Source organism: Oryzias latipes, chromosome 17 (assembly GCF_053564925.1).
Source record: "Oryzias latipes strain Hd-rR chromosome 17, Olatipes_Hd-rR_3.1".
Taxonomy (NCBI): domain Eukaryota; kingdom Metazoa; phylum Chordata; class Actinopteri; order Beloniformes; family Adrianichthyidae; genus Oryzias; species Oryzias latipes.
Window position 1 is genome coordinate 36,935,305 of NC_136253.1, and position 19,314 is coordinate 36,954,618.

The 19,314-nt window shown below is 45.9% G+C and overlaps 1 long non-coding RNA gene across 6 annotated transcripts; it reads right to left on the reverse strand.

Annotated features, from left to right (window-relative positions):
- Positions 1–1,701: 1,701 nt before the first annotated feature.
- Positions 1,702–18,938, reverse strand: LOC111949052 (uncharacterized). Of its 6 annotated transcripts, XR_013650744.1 has the most exons (13): positions 18,593–18,937; positions 17,682–18,267; positions 17,398–17,585; positions 16,398–17,197; positions 16,189–16,293; positions 15,792–15,932; positions 14,259–15,704; positions 14,105–14,177; positions 3,983–4,182; positions 3,254–3,864; positions 3,001–3,178; positions 2,587–2,696; positions 1,702–1,806 (listed from the first exon to the last, which is right to left on the reverse strand). It is a non-coding gene; the product is annotated as an uncharacterized LOC111949052 (long non-coding RNA). The 6 variants fall into 6 exon arrangements; XR_013650747.1 differs by lacking the exon at positions 2,587–2,696 and having other exon boundaries at positions 1,718–1,806; positions 16,150–16,293; positions 18,593–18,938; XR_013650748.1 differs by lacking the exon at positions 2,587–2,696 and having other exon boundaries at positions 1,718–1,806; positions 17,376–17,585; positions 18,593–18,938.
- Positions 18,939–19,314: the final 376 nt, after the last annotated feature.

A 19,314-nucleotide genomic window follows, 5' to 3' on the forward strand; every position in this document is an offset into this window, starting at 1 on the left:
CCATGCATTTTAAGTGAGATAAACACAGGCAATCGCTCCAAGTGGCTATCAGGCTAAAGCATTAGCTGCTAGCTCCTCCCACACGCGGCATGATGTGTTTAATGAACTCCAGTTCACAGAGTGTTGCAAAAGTCACTCAGCCTAACTTAGGCCACTACTAGATGTTCATGAGAAGATGAAAATTGCAGAACCGAGCACAAAATCACCCGAATTATGCACACTCGCCCAAAGCCACTTTTATCTGCAAATTTAGAACCAAAACTGCCCAATTTCTGGTAACACTGGATGTGTTTAGGTGCATACTCCCCCTAGTGTTGAGGAGTGGGCATCGCGCCGTCACGTTCACTGAAGCATCTTCGATCGATGTAGTCAGGGTGCTCCTGCTCATGTCTGAGTAAAGGAGTAGCCAATCACAAAAGTGTCTCCGCCTTGTCTGGTTTGATTGACAGACCAATTCTCCTGAAAAAGGTCTTCATGAAATAAATAAGCCATTGTGAAAAACAGCAAAATGAAATAAAAACAAAGCTACTTTGGAAAATATTGATTTTGAAATCCAAGGTTCTGAAAAAAGACGTAAAATTATAATATATTCCACATGATTAAAATTAATATTTTAAAATGCTTTTTTAAAATAATGAACAGGTTTTTAAAGCAAAATGAAATATATTGAATAATATAATGGCTAATTTAAAATCAGTGTGCAGGTTTTTCACCATTTCATGGTCTTTTTATATATTTATGAGAGATTTATTGGTTGACTGTGTATTTGCATGAGGTCACATTTATTTATTTAATCAAATATTTATTTATTTAATTATGAACAGTATAGGACTCCATAGACATGCATATATCAGTACATTAATGTTAATGTCTTGGCCATGGTTTTCCGATGTCCCACAAGGGTTGAACAATAGTGACAGGTCTGAGAGGACAAACCACAGAGGGAACAACTCAGTGACGTGCGGTGAGGTTAATGGCTGGTGAGGCACTGACGTCATCAGTCAGATTTACAAACATAGGAACCATACTGAGTAACTTATTCACCATTTGATTGACAACAGTTAACGTGTTTTGTTTAAAATATCATTTCAACATGTGTTTTTTTCATATATAAACTGCAGCATAGAAAAAAGCACAAACCTTATTATCGTCTTACCTTTACTTGTAAATAAAGTCCATACGCCGCTCCTTCTGAAGAAAATGACTTGCCGCTTGCTATCACTTGTTCCATTATTTTTTTTTCTTCATAATCTCAGGGCTCACCGGCGCCCCCTAACATGAGGCACGATAATGTCGGGCCTCACCCAGCGGCTTTTTCGCCGGCGTTTAGCGCTCAGCACAAGAAACACGTCCCTCACATACAGTTATTTATAAAAACAAACACTGTACATCATATACAGCTGCTAAATTATGTAAACTCAGCTGATATAGTACAAGTGATTGAACCGACATACAGAGAGACAGCAGTACCGTCTGACTGCATAGGTATTGCGCAATCCAAGGTGAGGCTCAGCGGGCTGGTGCCTCATCGCACGTCACTTAGTATCTGAATGGCAGATGCGGAAATTCAGCGATTTTGAAAAGGAAAAACACCAAAAAATGGTACATTTAAAATGGAAAATGACTGCAAAGCACAAATTACTGATTAAATATAATAATTGAATTTATTTTTTCTCTTTTCTTCCCATAATGACAGGTGAGGCACAGCCTCACCTGCCTCTCCTGACTGCACGTCACTGGAACAACTCCAACAGTTTCCTGCTCTGCCTGGTTTAAGTTAGACTGTCGTCCAATATCCACAGCATCCTGCACACAAAGAAAAAAATGTATTTAAGACAGTTAAAATGTGTTAAAACACACACCTTAAATGACACTCAGTAGCTGCATATTGTGAGAGTTAAGTTCCTGTGTTAACCTGCAATCTTTAAGGTTGAGAATAAAATGGTTTTGGAATACAGTTCAGAATCAGAAAAACTTTATTGATCCCACCCGTGGGAAATTTGCTCTGGTACCTCAAATAAAAATTGTGTTTCTGAATCATAATTTTACTTTTATTTATTTTTTAAAATGGGGATTAACTTGAGCCCAAACTAGGAAAGGTGTCACTTTCTTGCAGCAATGTGTTGCTTTGTTGTTCAATTCTTCTGTAATCCCTAAGGAAATATTGAGAAAGCTTATATATACATGAATGTACTTCTTAAAAAATATTGAGAAACCTTGTAGGTTATAACATATTTGATTAACCCTAGTGACAATCCACGGGCAATTATTCCCCGGTTGACATGACCGATCCTGACACTGTGGTAAAAAAAAAAAAAAAAAAAAAAAAAAAAAAAATCGACTCTGTTTAATCCATAAAAGTCATGAAAAGAGCTGGAAACCCCGCTAGCATTGAGCTAGCTAGCATGCTAACACGGGAGGACAATGGTGATAGTTTGTCATGCAACATCTAACTTTCTAACATCTTTTTTCACTAGCAGCTACTGGTGGAGCTCCTCATCTGATTGTGCTGGCGTCCTATGGTTAAATAAAGTACAAGTTTGATCGTTTAATATAGTAAAAGATATGAAAAACATGAAAACTTACCGGCACATTCTAAACTGGTCTGTTGACGTAAGACTCGGTGTTATTCGGCAGCCAATGAGCTTCTGGATATCAGGGATGTCCCGCCTCCCCTCCCCTTGACTGACATGTCGCTGTTTTTACGTGGACAGGTTTTAGAATCAAAACCGCAAAAAATAAAAGAGCAACTCAAAAAATAAAAGCGCAACTCAAAAAGATAATTTCAAAATAAAACTGCAACTCAAAACAGGATTTCAGAATGGCGAGAAAACAAATCGGCAGCTGAGAAATAGGATTGTGCTTTGGGGAAAGGCTTTTGGTTGCAAATTGTGGGTTTTGGTTCTCAATTTATGCATTTTGATTTGCAGATTTGGGGTTTTGATGCGCGGTTTTACTGTTTTGATGCGCAATACTTTAGGCGCTAATTTGACACCATACCTGTCCTGCTCTATTTAGAGGGAGAATCCATTTGAAGTTTGGCCCAGATGTGGATGTGGTGCCTCATCCATTTTATCCCTTGGAGCTGGAAGGTCGCTTGCAGCTACAGCAACTGGCTCGGGTGGAGTCAATGAGTGTCCTCGGCCTCATTTGTTGGTTTTTCTGCCGCCGCTGAAACCTAAAATGAATCAAAGGTATTATGATAATGTTGGAAAAGTCTGTGAAATGGAAGAAAATAACGAGCTGTGCTCACCACTGAAGGAGTTTCCTCTGATTGAGCTCAAACAGCTGGATCATGGATCCATCAGCCTCTGCACTAAATCCTGGGTATGGTAGTAATCCGTGAGGGTTTTGGACCACCTCCAACCTTTTTGGTGGGAGTCTCATGTAATCTGCTAAGCTTGATGCATACAGCCTTAACATGGAGACGACTGTTGTTGTGAATTTGGGCTATACAAAGAAAACTTAATTGAACCAAGCGGCTGGTGCTTGGCCACTGAGCTGGAACCCAGGATGTCCACTGAGACACCTTTTGACACTTTCCACTCCTGGTGTCACCCCGGAGCGTTTTGGTGCCTTAAAGCGGCCGTGTGTAAGTTGAGGCTGGTGCCGGGGCTGGTAGTTGACCCGCTCTTTATCCACATCCAGGAGAGCCGTCCATGATCCAATGGCCTCTGTAACTTGTAGGTCAGTGAGGTAAGGAGTCCCACCGAGTAAGAAGGCTGTGACTCCAGGTGCGGTCGTGGCTGAGGTGAAGATGAGGGGCTGGCAACAACATCAAGGTGGGGGTCATCTAACACTGGGACAGTCTTGGAAGTCCTGCTCATCGACTCTCTCCAGCAGCCTGTTCTCCTCTTCAGGGGTCTGGAGCATGGCCAGTCAAGCAATTCACCCACACAAAGTAAAAAAAGCTCTTAGTGCTGTCGTGACATTAGGAGCTAAATAGATCAATTGCAGAATAACTAATGTATATATTTCTTACCTGTTTATGCTCCAGGAGGACGATAACTCTCATCCCAGGGCTTCCAAGCTCTGCTTGGCTGAGTTGCTCCACGGCCTCTCTCATTGTAGTTTCAAATAACTGGAAGGAAGAATTTTCTTTGACAGCGTCCTCCATCCCTTCATCATTCCAACGCATCGAACCCTCAAGGAGATATGGCTGGAAATGTGTGACAGTGGCTCCTGAGTGAAACAAACAGGGTTTCATAAGTCATGTTCACACAGAAAGTTTTTTGAATTCTTATGTAGGACAGGTGACTCCTGTGACCACAGGGTGGCAGCACTGTCGAGACTAGCCCTTGTGCTCAAATGAGTGGGCCAGATGGGACACCGTAGTTCGGTTGGGGTTTTGCTGGGTTGGCGCCATTTTGTCTTCAGTTTCCTTGTGCATGTTCTGAAGGTAAGATGGGCTGTGCGGCCCCGCAGGTTGTTACAGTTACACATGTTAAAACTGGTAATTTGTAATCTTGTTTCATGACTGTTCATTAAACTGTTTTAAACTTTTAAGTTGAAAAAGAAGTATGAGGCATTTGCACTTAGTTTAGTTTAAATAAAGTTTTGTTAGGAAGCAGCCGTTAGCTAGTTGTCAGGGGGGAGGGGTCCGTGAGCAGGCTGCACGTGACGGCGATGCAGGCAGACATGATTTAATTCCGTGGGATTTAGACGCTGAAAGATATATTATTTTTGTATGATGTCTCTGTAATTATCATTTTGTATTAACCTTTGGTAACCTTATTAATTTATGGTTTTATTCTGATTTATGTTTCTTTTGTTTTAAATTTACAATTTGCAATGTCTAAGTTTACCTGACACGAGTTTCCTTGTGCATGTTCTGAAGCTGCCTGACTGCTGAGTGGATGTCAAGTTCTAATTAAAACAACAGGAGTTTGTGGTTCAGTCACAATCCTGAATCCAGCATCCAGTGTCCTGTGGTTCTCTCTTCGTCACTCCACCACCATACAACATCAATAAAAACACAACGCAGAGGGATGGCGTCGAGGGGCCGGAAGCAGACTTGCTGATGCTGAGGGTTACATCTTTGGTGCCGTGACCCGGATTGTGACAGTCTCTTGGACCCTGCAGACTCTGATTCTAGATAGGCATCCACCTACAAAACGGGTATCCTTTATTCTCAAGAAGTGGAGTGTAAGTGATTGAGTTTTCCTGTTTTTGATATATAGTGAAAAAAAAAAAAAAAATCAGTGTCATTATTTTAATTCTAAGCTAAATGAAACCTGATGTATTTTTTTTCTCTCCCTTTTCTTTAAAAGTGTGCTATTAGTTTTCAAGATTATGTCTTATGCAGCTACTTGGTTTAACTTGGAGACATTTTGAACAAGTGGGTTATTGCTGGACTGTTATATGGTTTTGATTTGAATCGTGACTGAATTTTATTTTTTTTTCTGCTGAATTTTACTTTATTTTTACATTGCCTACCCTCATACCTTGGGCTATAAAGTATAACTAGTCCCACGCCCAGTTCCAAATACACTCCTAGCATTCAGAACGGACATTTTTTTTTTTGTTTTTTGCATGTGTGCATAATAGCGGCAGGCAGAATAAGATGTTAAGCGAGTACATAGACCCTCCACTAAACCTGGGGATGTCTCCAGGTGCACCTGCACACAGCTGTCCTCCTCAGGGTCCAGCACTAAGCCACTCTCATGAACTTGATGAGATCAAAGTTATTCCCTTCAGTGATGGGAGAATGGCAGAACACAACACAGCAAGCCAACAGCCAGTAGTGAGACCAAAGCAGCTCTATGACACCACCCGTTATACCAGCCCCCACTCGCAGCTCTTGGGTTTTGAGTCCCAGCCTCATAGACACCCCCTGGGGCAAGACCCAGAGTCATGGCTAAGCTTGCAGCCCCCTGTGCTCTCACCATATTACACTACACCAGCCCCTCCGGCCCAAGTCAGCATTCCTCAGCCAATGGCCCCGCTTAGCGACATTCGGCACCCCGTGCCACAACAAGCACCAACTGTGCCAGAGCTCCCCATACATCCCCAAGCTGTCTCCCACCTCAGCCCTCCGCTCACTCCAAGGCAACAGGGGTACATGGGGTACTCCCAATCCTGCACCGTGCCCTATGCTCCTGCACTGAACCACCATCACCCACCAGCTGATGCCACCGCAAATGGCACTCCACCTACAGGATGTGTCTCCCAGATGCCCACACTGCCGTCACCTATTTTTTACTCTCAAGGCCCTTCAACTGCTGCCTTACCTCCAACCATGGGTGCATTGGAATCCAGCCTGACTCTGTCAACCCCTATAAACCTGAAGACCACATCCCATAACCACACTGCTACCGCAATCCATCCCCAACACACTATGCCATCCAAACTACCACCACAGGTGGCTCCCCCATCTCATTCCACCAACCCATTATTGGCCTCATATGCACCTAATCCCCCATTAAGAAACTCCGGGACTACTCCAAACCCAAGCACTGCACATATGACATATGGTGGATTTATGCAGACACACCAGGTGAGAAATGTCCAAGTTTTTACGGGCCATACAGATAGCAAAATGCTGGTTGATGATTGGATACGGGATATGCAGTACCTTCTGGATGCAATTGAATTACCAGCACACCTCCGCTTTTCAACTGTGGTGAGGCACCTGAGTGGAGAAGCTCGGAAACTGGTTTTGAACCTGCCCTCTTCTGAGCAGACACCAGAAAAAGCCTTTGAGGAACTGCGGGCGGAATATGGTGATGCTCAGGGCTCCTTGGATCCATTAGCTGACTTCTATGAGCGCACCCAAAGGCCTGGGGAATCTGCCTGCTCATATGCAATTGCCCTTGAATCCATCCTGCGCTCGGTAGAAGAAAGCCAAAGAAGGAGCAGGCCCTTCCCAGATCGCGACAGCAAGCTCACCCGACAATTTCTGAGGGGACTCTGTGATGAAGAGGTGTTTGTTAGAATTGCCCCCATGAAGCCTAGGCTCTTAAGCTTCAGAGAGTTGCAAGTTGAGCTGCGAGATCTGGCAAGAGAATCCAAAAAGTTCCACTCCCAGCCCAAGTCAAAGAAACCAGGTACACAGGTTCAATTTGCAGCGGAGTATAGCACAAATGTCCAAGCTGAAAGAGCTAAACCATCCTCTGAGCTATCAGCACTGACAGAACTGGTGCAAAAGTTAGCCATTAATCAAGAGGAACATATGGCCAAATTATCAAGACTTGAGGCAAGAATTGCTGGTCCTCCTCTGAGCCGCCCATCATGGCCCCAGTCCCCCCCTGCTCCTTCGCCAAGACCTCGCCCACCCGCCCCTCCTTACTCCACCCCGCCCATGACGAACACTGAAAAAAATCAGAGTTTTGTATGTTATCGATGTGGGAAGCAGGGACATATAGCTCGTGTCTGCAAAGCAGCGTTCCCCAGCCCCTGCCCTAATCCTACCTGGGCTCAGCAGCCGCAGCCATCAACCCTTGCTGAAGAGGCTGCCATGTCACCATCACAGGCTTTAAACTCTTAGAGCCCGTGGGAGTGGGGGTCACCATGGGCAAGCAGCAAAGTTCCCCACAGCAGGAGGGAGAAGCTTATGATGGAGGAAAAGGACCATCTCTGGTGGGCCCACGGAATGAGGGTGAAGTGGAAGTCAGTGGTATGAAGTGTAAAGCGCTCATTGACTCTGGCTCACAAGTGACTAGCATCACGCATACGTTCTGGTGTAGCCATCCTACCCTCAAAGAACAACAGCTGCAAGCTTCCAAGATACCAATTGAAGGTGCTGGAGGCCAGACAGTGCCTTACTATGGCGTGGTGCATATAAACTTGAAACTGTTAGGCCAAGACTACAAGATGGTGCCTGCTTTTGTTGTTCCAGATTCTGTGTACCGTTCAACGGTCCCCCTGCTGATAGGCACAAATGTGCTGCGGGCTGCTAAACATGATCTCCAAGTCACTCATGGGCAGCAGTTCCTCCATCAAATCAAGGAACACTATCCTGAGTGGTATACAGCCCTGTTGCAACTTGGGGATGCCATCCAGGGCAACATGGATGGCCTGGTGGGCCCTGCTGTGTACACAGGCAAGAAGGTTTTAATTCCGGGAGGAAAAGAAGTTGACTTGTGGTGCAAAATTAAATCTGGCCCACAAAGAAAGACATTTACGGCTGTTATTGAAGGCCATCCATTTCTGCATCTCCCCCCAAACCTCCTGGTCGCAAAGGTACTTGCCGATGTTAACAAAGGCTGTGGCCCAGTCCGCGTCATGAACCTTTCTGAGCGAGCTGTGACTATCATGCCTCACACAAAACTGGCCAATGTATTCCTGGTCCGCAATGTGGTGGAGTTTGCAGGTGACGAGCAGGAGGAGGGTGAAGGACAACAGGAAGATGGTGCGTGTCTGAGTTTTGGCCAGGTGGTGAAAGGTGCTGGTGTCAATCTGACTGAAGCAGCTGTGGAGAATGAACAACAGCGCTCCCTTCTGCTGGAGCTTGTGGAGAAGAATGCAGATGTGTTTTCGCAGCACCCAACAGATTTTGGTCACACAAAAACAGTACAGCATGAAATTCCCCTCGTTGATTCTAAACCCTTTCGGCTCCCATACCGTAAGATTCCCCCCTCCCAGTGGCAGGATGTCAGGCGCATGCTAGGTGAAATGGAGACTGCAGGAGTCATTCGGCCAAGCAAGAGCCCGTATGCTTCGCCAGTGGTGATTGTTACAAAGAAGGATGGGTCATTAAGGCTGTGCATTGATTACAGACGGCTTAACTCCTGCAGTACGAGAGACGCATTTCCCTTGCCAAGGATTGAGGAGGCGCTGGAGTCACTGGGCCAGGCAAAGTATTTCTCCACACTTGATCTGACATCGGGTTACTGGCAGGTGGAGGTGGCAGAGCATGATAGGCACAAAACAGCATTCAGCACTCCTATGGGACTGTTTGAAGCCAACAGGATGCCTTTTGGGCTACAGAATGCACCATCCACTTTTCAGAGGCTCATGACTTGCTGCTTTGGGGACATGAATTTCACTCATCTTCTGATTTATCTGGATGACCTCATAATTTTCTCAAAATCATTTGAGGAACACCTGGAAAGGCTGCAGCTGGTGTTTGACCGACTCCGTGAGCATGGGCTGAAGCTAAAGCCCTCCAAGTGCCTACTGGTGAGGGAAGAGGTGCAATATCTCGGTCATTTGGTGTCTGCTGAAGGAATTAGAACGGATCCAGAAAAGATCAGTAAGGTTAAGAACTGGCCTCAGCCAACCACTAGAAAAGAAGTCCTGCAGTTTCTGGGGTTTGCAGGATATTACAGGCGGTATGTGCAGAACTACTCCACACTGGCAGCTCCTTTGTATCGCCTCACCTCAGGCGATCCCAGAAAGAAGAAAAGAGGGAAGATGCAGTGCACAAACTCTGGCCAACCATTTGTGTGGACGAGCGAATGTGCGGAGGCATTTGACTCCTTGAAGGAAAGACTGGTCACTGCACCTGTGCTTGGTTACCCTGACTACAACAGGCCTTTCATTCTTCAGACTGATGCATCAGGAGAAGGGCTCGGTGCTGTGCTGGCGCAGGTGCAGGATGGAGCAGAGAGGGTCATAGCCTATGGAAGCCGAGGGTTGAGCCCCGCAGAGTCGAGATACCCAGCACATAAACTTGAGTTTCTAGCACTGAAATGGGCAGTCACGGACAAATTTTATGACCACCTCTACGGGCGAGAATTTTCTGTCCAGACTGATAACAACCCCCTCAAGTATGTGATGACTACTGCAAAACTGGATGCAACAGGTCAGCGGTGGGTGTCTCGGCTGTCAGCATTTAATTTCAACATCCAGTACCGCAGAGGCCAGAATAACACCAATGCTGATGCCCTCTCTCGCCTGTCCACCCAGGATGTTTCGGATGTTCTGCAGATGTGCCCACAGCGGGTGCAAACAAGTGTGTTAGCAGAACTTCCTCCTGCTGTTTTAGGAGAGCCTGAGACCAGTGAACCTCCTATGTCAGAGCCTTACGGGGATGTGGGGACTGAGTCGCTCCCTGCCATGACAACACAAGAGATGCGGGCTGCTCAGAGGGGGGACCCCGTTATTGGTTCAGTCCTTCACTTTAAGAGCCGGGGCCACAAACCCTGTCGCAGGGTGAGACTCAGTGGTGACACGCAAGGAAGACTCCTCTTAAAGGAGTGGAGGAGGTTGGTAATAAAAGATGGAATTCTGTACCGGAACATAGAGGACACTCACAGAGGTGCAGTCCACCAGCTCGTTTTGCCTGAGCAACTTCGAAATTCAGTCAAAACTGCTCTTCATGATGACTCGGGGCATCTGGGATTTGAGAGAACGCTGCAGATGATCAGAGAGCGGTTTTACTGGCCAAGAATGTTCCAGGATGTAAAAACATGGTGCGAGCAATGCGAAAGATGCTGCCTCAGGAAAACACCAACCGCAGGTCTCAGAGCTCCTCTGGTCAGTATTCACAGTAGCGCACCCATGGAGCTTGTGTGTGTGGACTTTTTGACCCTGGAAAAGTCCAAAGGTGGAATAGAGAATGTACTTATTGTAACAGACCACTTTTCCCGATATGCACAGGCCTACCCCACTAAAGACCAAAAAGCTCGCACAGTGGCTAAAGTGCTCTGGAAAAACTTCTTTTGCAGATTTGGTTTCCCATCAAAATTGCATGCAGACCAAGGTCGCAATTTTGAGAGTGCTATTGTGAGAGAGCTGTGCAAATGTGTCGGCATCACCAAAACACACACCACGCCTTACCATCCCCAGGGGAATGGAGTGACCGAGAGGTTCAACAGAACTCTGCTCAATATGCTTGGGACACTTGAGCCGCACCTGAAACCCCACTGGCATGAACATTTAGATGCCATGACACATGCTTATAACTGCACACGGCATGATTCCACAGGCTATACACCTTACTTCCTGATGTTTGGGAGACACCCCAGGCTTCCAGTGGACCTTGTTTTTGGACTCTCTATCAGGGCTGAGGAATGTGGGTACAGTGACTATGTGCAGACCCTCTCTGACTGTCTTTCACAGGCCTACGCCCAGGCTAACAAAACATCTCAACATGCCAAAGGACAGCAGAAGAAGTACTATGACCGAACTGCAAAAAGCCACGCCTTCAGCCCAGGGGATCGAGTGCTGGTCAAGGTCTGTCATATAGAGGGGCGACAAAAGCTTGGGGACAAATGGGAGTGTCACCCGTACATTGTGGTGAAAAAACAGAAGGGCATCCCGGTCTATGTGGTGCGTCCAGAGAATGGAGGAGCAGAACGAGTTGTTCATAGAAACCTTCTCACTCAGTGCATGTTCCTCCCAGTGGAGCAGAATGAGGATCCTGTGGAGGAGCTGCTAGAGACTGACGTAACAACTGGAGACATAGGCACCGAGCCAGGTGTGATGGAGGACAGAGTGCTGGGGGATGTGGAGGACAATGTGGAAAGGGATGTGCAAGACTTGACAGATGGTGAGCATGAACACGACAACATGGTGGACTTCAGCGCAGAACTGATGAACGAGGCAACAGAGACAACAGCAGCTACAAGTGGGGGTCACACTTCTCAAGTTCCTGACTTTCCAAAAAGAAACCCACCTAGGAATAGGCGCCCCCCAAAAAAACTGTGCCTACTACACCAGGCCGCAGGGCCTTTGAAAGACCAAGAAAAGATAAACCGAGGCTGGGAGTTGTGGCAGAGAGTGAAAGCTAGGAGAGAAGCTCTGTCATAATGATCCATTAGAAATAGTTAATTCCTTTGGGTTCAAAATACACAAAATTTTAATGGGACACAATATGGTTTGTTCGGTGGGTGGTCTTTGAAGGGCTAGGGCAGGGGCATTTGTCTGATGGCTGGGACGCCATCAATTAAAGTCGGGGTGGATGTAGGACAGGTGACTCCTGTGACCACAGGGTGGCAGCACTGTCGAGACTAGCCCTTGTGCTCAAATGAGTGGGCCAGATGGGACACCGTAGTTCGGTTGGGGTTTTGCTGGGTTGGCGCCATTTTGTCTTCAGTTTCCTTGTGCATGTTCTGAAGGTAAGATGGGCTGTGCGGCCCCGCAGGTTGTTACAGTTACACATGTTAAAACTGGTAATTTGTAATCTTGTTTCATGACTGTTCATTAAACTGTTTTAAACTTTTAAGTTGAAAAAGAAGTATGAGGCATTTGCACTTAGTTTAGTTTAAATAAAGTTTTGTTAGGAAGCAGCCGTTAGCTAGTTGTCAGGGGGGAGGGGTCCGTGAGCAGGCTGCACGTGACGGCGATGCAGGCAGACATGATTTAATTCCGTGGGATTTAGACGCTGAAAGATATATTATTTTTGTATGATGTCTCTGTAATTATCATTTTGTATTAACCTTTGGTAACCTTATTAATTTATGGTTTTATTCTGATTTATGTTTCTTTTGTTTTAAATTTACAATTTGCAATGTCTAAGTTTACCTGACACGAGTTTCCTTGTGCATGTTCTGAAGCTGCCTGACTGCTGAGTGGATGTCAAGTTCTAATTAAAACAACAGGAGTTTGTGGTTCAGTCACAATCCTGAATCCAGCATCCAGTGTCCTGTGGTTCTCTCTTCGTCACTCCACCACCATACAACATCAATAAAAACACAACGCAGAGGGATGGCGTCGAGGGGCCGGAAGCAGACTTGCTGATGCTGAGGGTTACACTTACAAAAGGTGAAAATTGTCACCACATCAGAATGTAAGCTAGATGAGCTTTTGTGAGTGTTACATGTCAATCATTGTAGGTTATGGGAAGCATTCAAGCATCTTCACTCAGGCCGGGCGGATGGCTGCCTGGAGTGCGGAGTGGGTCTCCCTTGGGGGGTCCTGGCCCGTACCTGGGGTTGGGGCGGGGGGATGCCCGGAACTCCTGGGTGGTGGTGGGGTGCTCGTCTGGGGCTGTGGGCGTCCTTCTCCGGTGGGGCCCTGCGTTGGGTTCTCCCGGCGCGGCGGGGGGGCTGCTCTCCTGGTTGGGCTGGGGCGGCGCCCTCTTTCCCTCCGTGCCTCCCTGCTCTCTGGCTCTGGGGGCCTTGCGGCGGCCCTGCTGGCCCTGGCCTGGGTGGCGGGCTTGGTCGCCCGGGCGGCGGTTGTTCCCTGCCGGTTCCCGTGTGGTGTTGGGGGGAATCCGGCTGCCGCTGCTGGTGCGGTGGGGGTCTTGGGGTGGGGATGGCTGGGCACTCTCCCTCCTTCTTTTCACGTTCCACCATCCATTTTAGAAGAACATAAACACTCACCTGAGCACAGGTGTCAGCTCAACAGACTGAATGACTGAAATATTTCACACTAGTTGGTTTTAAGGCATAAGTATGCGTGTGAACACTATCTGTTTTGTGTACATGTCGACAGGTGGACATTTTTGCAACTAACAGGTGTGTTTATAACATTTGAGTGCGTGTGTGGACAGGCTCCGCCCTTTTTTTTTGTTTTTTTTTTTTACATTTGAACCTTACCATAATGATTAACAACCAGTAAACTTGTTGCTTTATGCTGCTTCATGGTCTTATCCCCCTTCCCCTCCTATTATCACCCCCTACCCCCCCTCTCTCTAACGTCCCTCTTTCTTCTTCCCCTCTTTCCTTTTCCGTCCGGTCCAACACCAAAGATTTTCAGACATGTTTGAAATTAATAAAGTTTGGCCTCAATTACAAAAGGGGTTTATTCAGACATACCTTTGGTTTGTCTGAAGATTAATAACCCCTCTTGTTAAAGTAAAATATGTCCAACCCAAGAGGCCCTCAGCTCTCATCTGTCTGCCTAGCTGTTGGACAGGACAAGTTAGAAAATAGAAAAAGAAAAAAAAGAAGAAAAAAAAAGAGGAACAAGAAAAAAAAAAAAGAAAAAAGAAAAGAAAAAAGAAGGAGAGAAAAAAAAAAAAAAAAAAAAAAAGCAAAAAAAAAAGCATCTTCACTCAGTGAGAAAATGACAAAATACCACATTGACTTGATTTCTTCATATCACAAAGAACACAGGCTTCAGTGACAGATAACTGCTTTGCCATCCCGTCTCTGCTGACGCTCACAGCATCTCCTCATCAGCTCAGTCATCTCCTGCTCCAGCTCCTTCTGAAGAAGACCTAAGACCCGCCTCGCTTCAGTTAGCTGTTGGAATCTGATCTTGTTCTTCACTTCACCTCTTCTCTTCTGGATGAGACGGATCATCTCAGTGAAGATCTCTTCACTCTCCTCCACCTGCTGTTGAAGCAGCTGTGAGATGAGACAGTGTTATGTTCTTCCACAGAGCAGAGAGAACAGATTGTGATCATTGTGACAGAACATCCTCATCACCTCATCATAACTGGAGGAGCAGATGTTCTCCTGCAGGTTCTTGGAGGGTCCCACCAGCTTGTGTTTCTTCAATGCAGCTGCTTTCAAATGAGGCTGAAGGTGTTCCTCCCAGGAAGGAGCAAGGCAGGTCAGACAGGACTTCAGGGCGTGTCGTTTATTCCAGTGCAGATGTCACAGACCACATCTGCTCCGCATCTCTAAGCCAGTGTTTTTCAACCAGTGTGCCGCGGCACACTAGTGTGCCGTGGGAGATGGTCAAGTGTGCCGTGGAAAATTGCCCTCATTAACTGATCTAAAAACATTAACCATCTCCAGGAAATCAGCTCTTTGTTCATCCAAACAGGTCCTGATAAAACACTGAGTAGTTAGGAATATAAAAGATCATAAAATACTTTTTTCTTTGTGTTTAATTGATTCTATTAAAGACATTTTGATAAGAATGACGGCACCGCGATTTACCTGCAGCTATAACTGTTTTCGGAAAAGTCCCGCCCCTTTAACTGTCTCCACCAATCATTCTTGAAGGCTTAATCACATGTCATCAGTCTGACCAATCAGAAGTGTTAAAAGTCTTCACTTCCTTGTTCCAATTTAGCTCATAACTCACTCATTTCCAACAAAAACACCAGCTAAAGCTCGTCTTTAGCGGTGTAGCTTTCCACAGAATCCGGTATCAGACCGTGGAACAAGTGAACAAAACACTGAAGCTCAGAGATGCCAGTCTTTCTGCCGTTTTTCACAGTATTCACACTACATCTCCCATGATGCATTGGCTTAAAGGGACAGCGCCTCAGCGTACAATGAGTCGTCCTTGTTACACGGATTGAAACCACAACGAACATATAGTTTGTATGTAACTTAACTTTTATTACATCTTTCAGAAAAAACATCTACAACTTCCTGCTTTTTCTGCCACAATTATCACAAAAATGCACGTCAGATTGCCGGGGGGGGGGCAGGATTTTTGTCAAGGTTTAAGTGTGCCGTGGCTCAAAAAAGGTTGAAAAACACTGGTCTAAGCAGCTTAAAGTTCCTGTGACCACAGTGGCACATATTAGTCAGAAGTTTAAGACCCACGGGACAGTAGCCAACCTCCCTGGACGATGGAAGAGGAACATTGATGACAAATTGAGGAGACGGATAGTTGGACCTGTATCCAAAGAGCCCAGAGAACGACCTCCAAAGACATTAAAGGTGAACTCCTAGATCAAGGTACATCAGTGTCACCATTCGTGGTTGTTTGAGCCAGAGTGGACTTCATGGGAGACGACCAAGGAGGACACTGAAGTGTCGTCCCCCACTAACCCATCCAGTTCAGACTCTGTGCAGGTCAGTCCAGCTCATCCCACAGACTCTGTCCTCCATGTCTTCATGGACCGTGTTGGAAGAGGAAGGAATGCAGTCCAAACTGCAGCACCTGGCAGATGGAGCCCCCCCTTGAAGATTCTTAGAGGCAGAAACACACATCATGAAAAACAGAAACCTCCTCCAAATATCATTTCCTATCGATGAACAGAGAACAGCAGAGTGTACCTGTCCTCTGGAGCTGGAACAATGTTTGCTGAGGATGGAGCTGAATGTCTGTGTGTAGCGTCTAGACCAAATGTTCAAATCCTGCATCCTCAGTCTGGAAAAGTCGACTGAGAGAATCCAGCAGCTGCAGGTTCATGATGACTGGAAAAGACAAACACATTTATCAAATACTCACATTTCAGGTGTGTCTAAACATTTTTCTGTCACTGATTTCTGCTAAAAAACACAACAAGAATGTTAGAACTACATTAGGTATTTAAAAAAAGCCCCAAAATGTACTTTGAACCTAAAGTGGGATTTTTTGATTCAGGAAAAAACTTTTTTGTAACATGTTACAAATGTAAATTATCAACTTTACAAAGGAAGTTTCTTCAGTCTGAATCTTCTGATCAGTCACCTCAGACTCAGCCGTGTGTTTGATGAGGAGCTCAGCAGACACATCCAAAGATTTCAGGCATCAAACCCTGAAGGAGATATGGCTGGAAATGTGCGTCACTGGCTCCTGAGTGAAACAAACAGGGTTTCAAAAGTCTCTGAACCATATGAAAGGAAATGTTAGAAATGTTTACAGAAAGGTTAGGAATCCAGATGTTCAGCACACATTACCTGGTAGAAAACGGTTCAGGTGGAGGTCGACCCACAGGGACACCTGTAGCGAGACAGCTCCACGCCTCCTCTCTTTAGTGTTCCCGTCTTCACGTAGAGTGGGACGTCCTCGGATGGTGGTTTGGCTGTTCCTTCCAAATCTGTTGGATCCGTTCGTGGTCCAAGGGTGTCCTTCCCATCTGCACCGTGGATGGATGAGTGCTCCAATCAATGCTGCAGTCTCCTCCACTCCCCTGGTCCTCCTCCCACAGTGGAGTGGAGCACCGACTGTCCTTCTAGAAACATGGCCACTTTTCTTTGAGGCCAGCTCAGCCTCCTTGGCACAGCAAAGAGCAGCCACATCTTCTGGATCCCACTCAAAAATGCACGCAGACAGACCCGTAGAGCGGATGAGCCTCTGTCGTGACACCTGCAGCAAATTGCCGCATGAAATGCCAGATGTCCAGGCGCACCTCAAGCTCATCCCACTCTGAAAATGGGGTCTTCACCAGAGACTGGCCGCATCTGCTGCAGCATTCTCTGTCCACGTACATCACTTTTGGGGACAAAAAGAAATGACCACATTTTCTGAGGCGTCCACAAGAAGATGTCTGGTGAGGCGGGAGGCTGAGTGTGAACCAGAGCGGGCTGAGGAGGATGCCACCAAAGCTTTAGCCGCGACACAAGTTCTGCTTTGCCGGTTCTTTCCATCTTTGCAATCCACTGGTGCTGGAAGCGAGGCAGTTGTTCTTTCCAGTGGACTGGAAGCTCCAGCGCTGACTTTGCTGCTGCCACAGATGGAGAGGGACCAGGACAGGCCTCTGAGGAAACAGAAGAATGACTCTTCCAGCTGCTATAGCATAAATGATATATGACAGTGGAGAACAGAGAGAGGATCAAAGAAATGAGACTCTAAACTAGGCTTTTTGGCAAACAAACTGTTTTGTTAAAATGCTTCTAAATGTGTTTTTGATTCAAAAAAACTGTCTCCTATATTACCCAGACTACTACACAGACGCACTTAGCTGTGCTTCACATTGTGCTGCAGCAAGAAGCAGCTCCTCGTCATGGAAGTGTCTAGAGGAAATGAGAAACATATTACTCTAAGAAACACACACAGACAAACTTAATCACCAGCAGTCAAAAGCTGCCTTTGGGCCAAATGTTTGGCTGGAGGTTCTCCTCCTCTGGGAGGAGGCACTACAGGATCTAAAAAAGAGCAAATGGACATTTTTAGCATATTGCTGAATGGATGGATGCACGTGGAATTGCTCTGAGAACAAATAAATATGCATGTATACTCACGGTGCTTAGCTGGTGATGTGAGTTTTTTAATAAGATAAGAAGTAGGGATATTTTTGCCAAGTCCTAAGAGTGCCTTCACAGCTGCAGTCTGCTGGACGCCGGTCCGGATCTGATTGGTCTTTTCCTTTATTGTGGATCTGTAGCGCCTTGCGGCCGTCATCTGCTGCCTCACGCATCACCAGCGACAGGCTCTTGTCATCCAGAAACTGGATCAGTTCAGCACATGCCTCCACATTTGTAGCTGGATCCTCATCGTCAGGGTCATTCAGAATGGCGTCTTTCAATCCCTGTATTCAAAGGTGATCCAACAACTTGGTTTCCCATAGTTCATCTCATCTCCATGGAACAGAAGCGGGGACCAGCGGCTTGTATCAGCTGTTCGTCTGCTCATGGTGTCAACTTCCTCACTAAAGTGGAAAACACACTTCATGGTCTCAGGCGTCTCCTGGGCCCAGAACCTGTTAGCAGGTTGGTAGCTGCACTGCGGTGCTGTGATGCTGGAAGTGGCTGGAGTTTTCTGCTCTGCGTTGTGTTCCAGTGAATAGAAGACCACGCTTGGATGCTGCTGAGTCAATGTCTTTCAATCCTGGTTAACAGAAAACAAAAATTCACAATGCTGTCCAGAGTTTCTTCTGTGTTTTTCCCCCTTAACAATTGAAAAATGCACAAAAAGAAATAAAGAAGAGTTAACTTAAACATCAAAGAAAAATGTCACGAACCTCAACTAGCTCCCACGAAACAGTGCAAATGTGCAAATATAGAGCGACAAAAAATAAATAAAACCACACAAACTACGTAAAATTGACACCACACAATTCCCGACTTTGTGAGTTATGATTGCAACAAACTAACAAACAATTGACAGAAAACTAAAACTAGTTAGGGCGAACACACGCAGATTCACGTCTTACCTCGGACACAGCTTGCAGCAGTCTGAGCGCGCATGCTCATTAGCACCAGCTAGCGTGCTTGTGGTGAGTTCAAGTACCCTCAGACCGATTAATACTCTGGTGCAAACTTACGATGGATTTGGCGGAATTAAACGTATACTAACCTAACACTTGTTACACTGCGTGGCACCTGGACTACCGTGTCAACTTTTAACTTTGATAAATTTCTCCAAATTCAAACAATTCCTCTTTCTCTGACTTCACGCTCAGCCAACAACGCAGCTGGGAGTGATTGCCTCATTTGTTTAGACACTCCCATAATGAATAATAAAGAGGGCGCCCGCAGCTCTGTCCAAACTCTGGGTCCTTACAATATAAAATAAACGTCTAAATGCCAATGAATAAAAAGTTCGGTCTGCAAAAACGGTTTTTTTAAACAAACTTTATTGCATATCTTGCCGTTTTACATATACACAGTTTCAGGCTTCCATTAAAAAACTGTTCTACGCGGGATTCGATCCCCAAACCTCTGTATTCGCAAACCAATGCTTTTATCGCTAGACCATCACATCCACATGCTGATGCTGTGGAATATTTATCAGTAACGACAACGTTGTTACAGGGTGGAACCACTGGGACGAACTGTGTAGCGGAAATGCACTAAATAATACTAATAAGAGCACGTTTAGAAGACAATCTAGCTCCACGTCGGAGCTCTGTTTGTTTACAAAGGACCACATAAA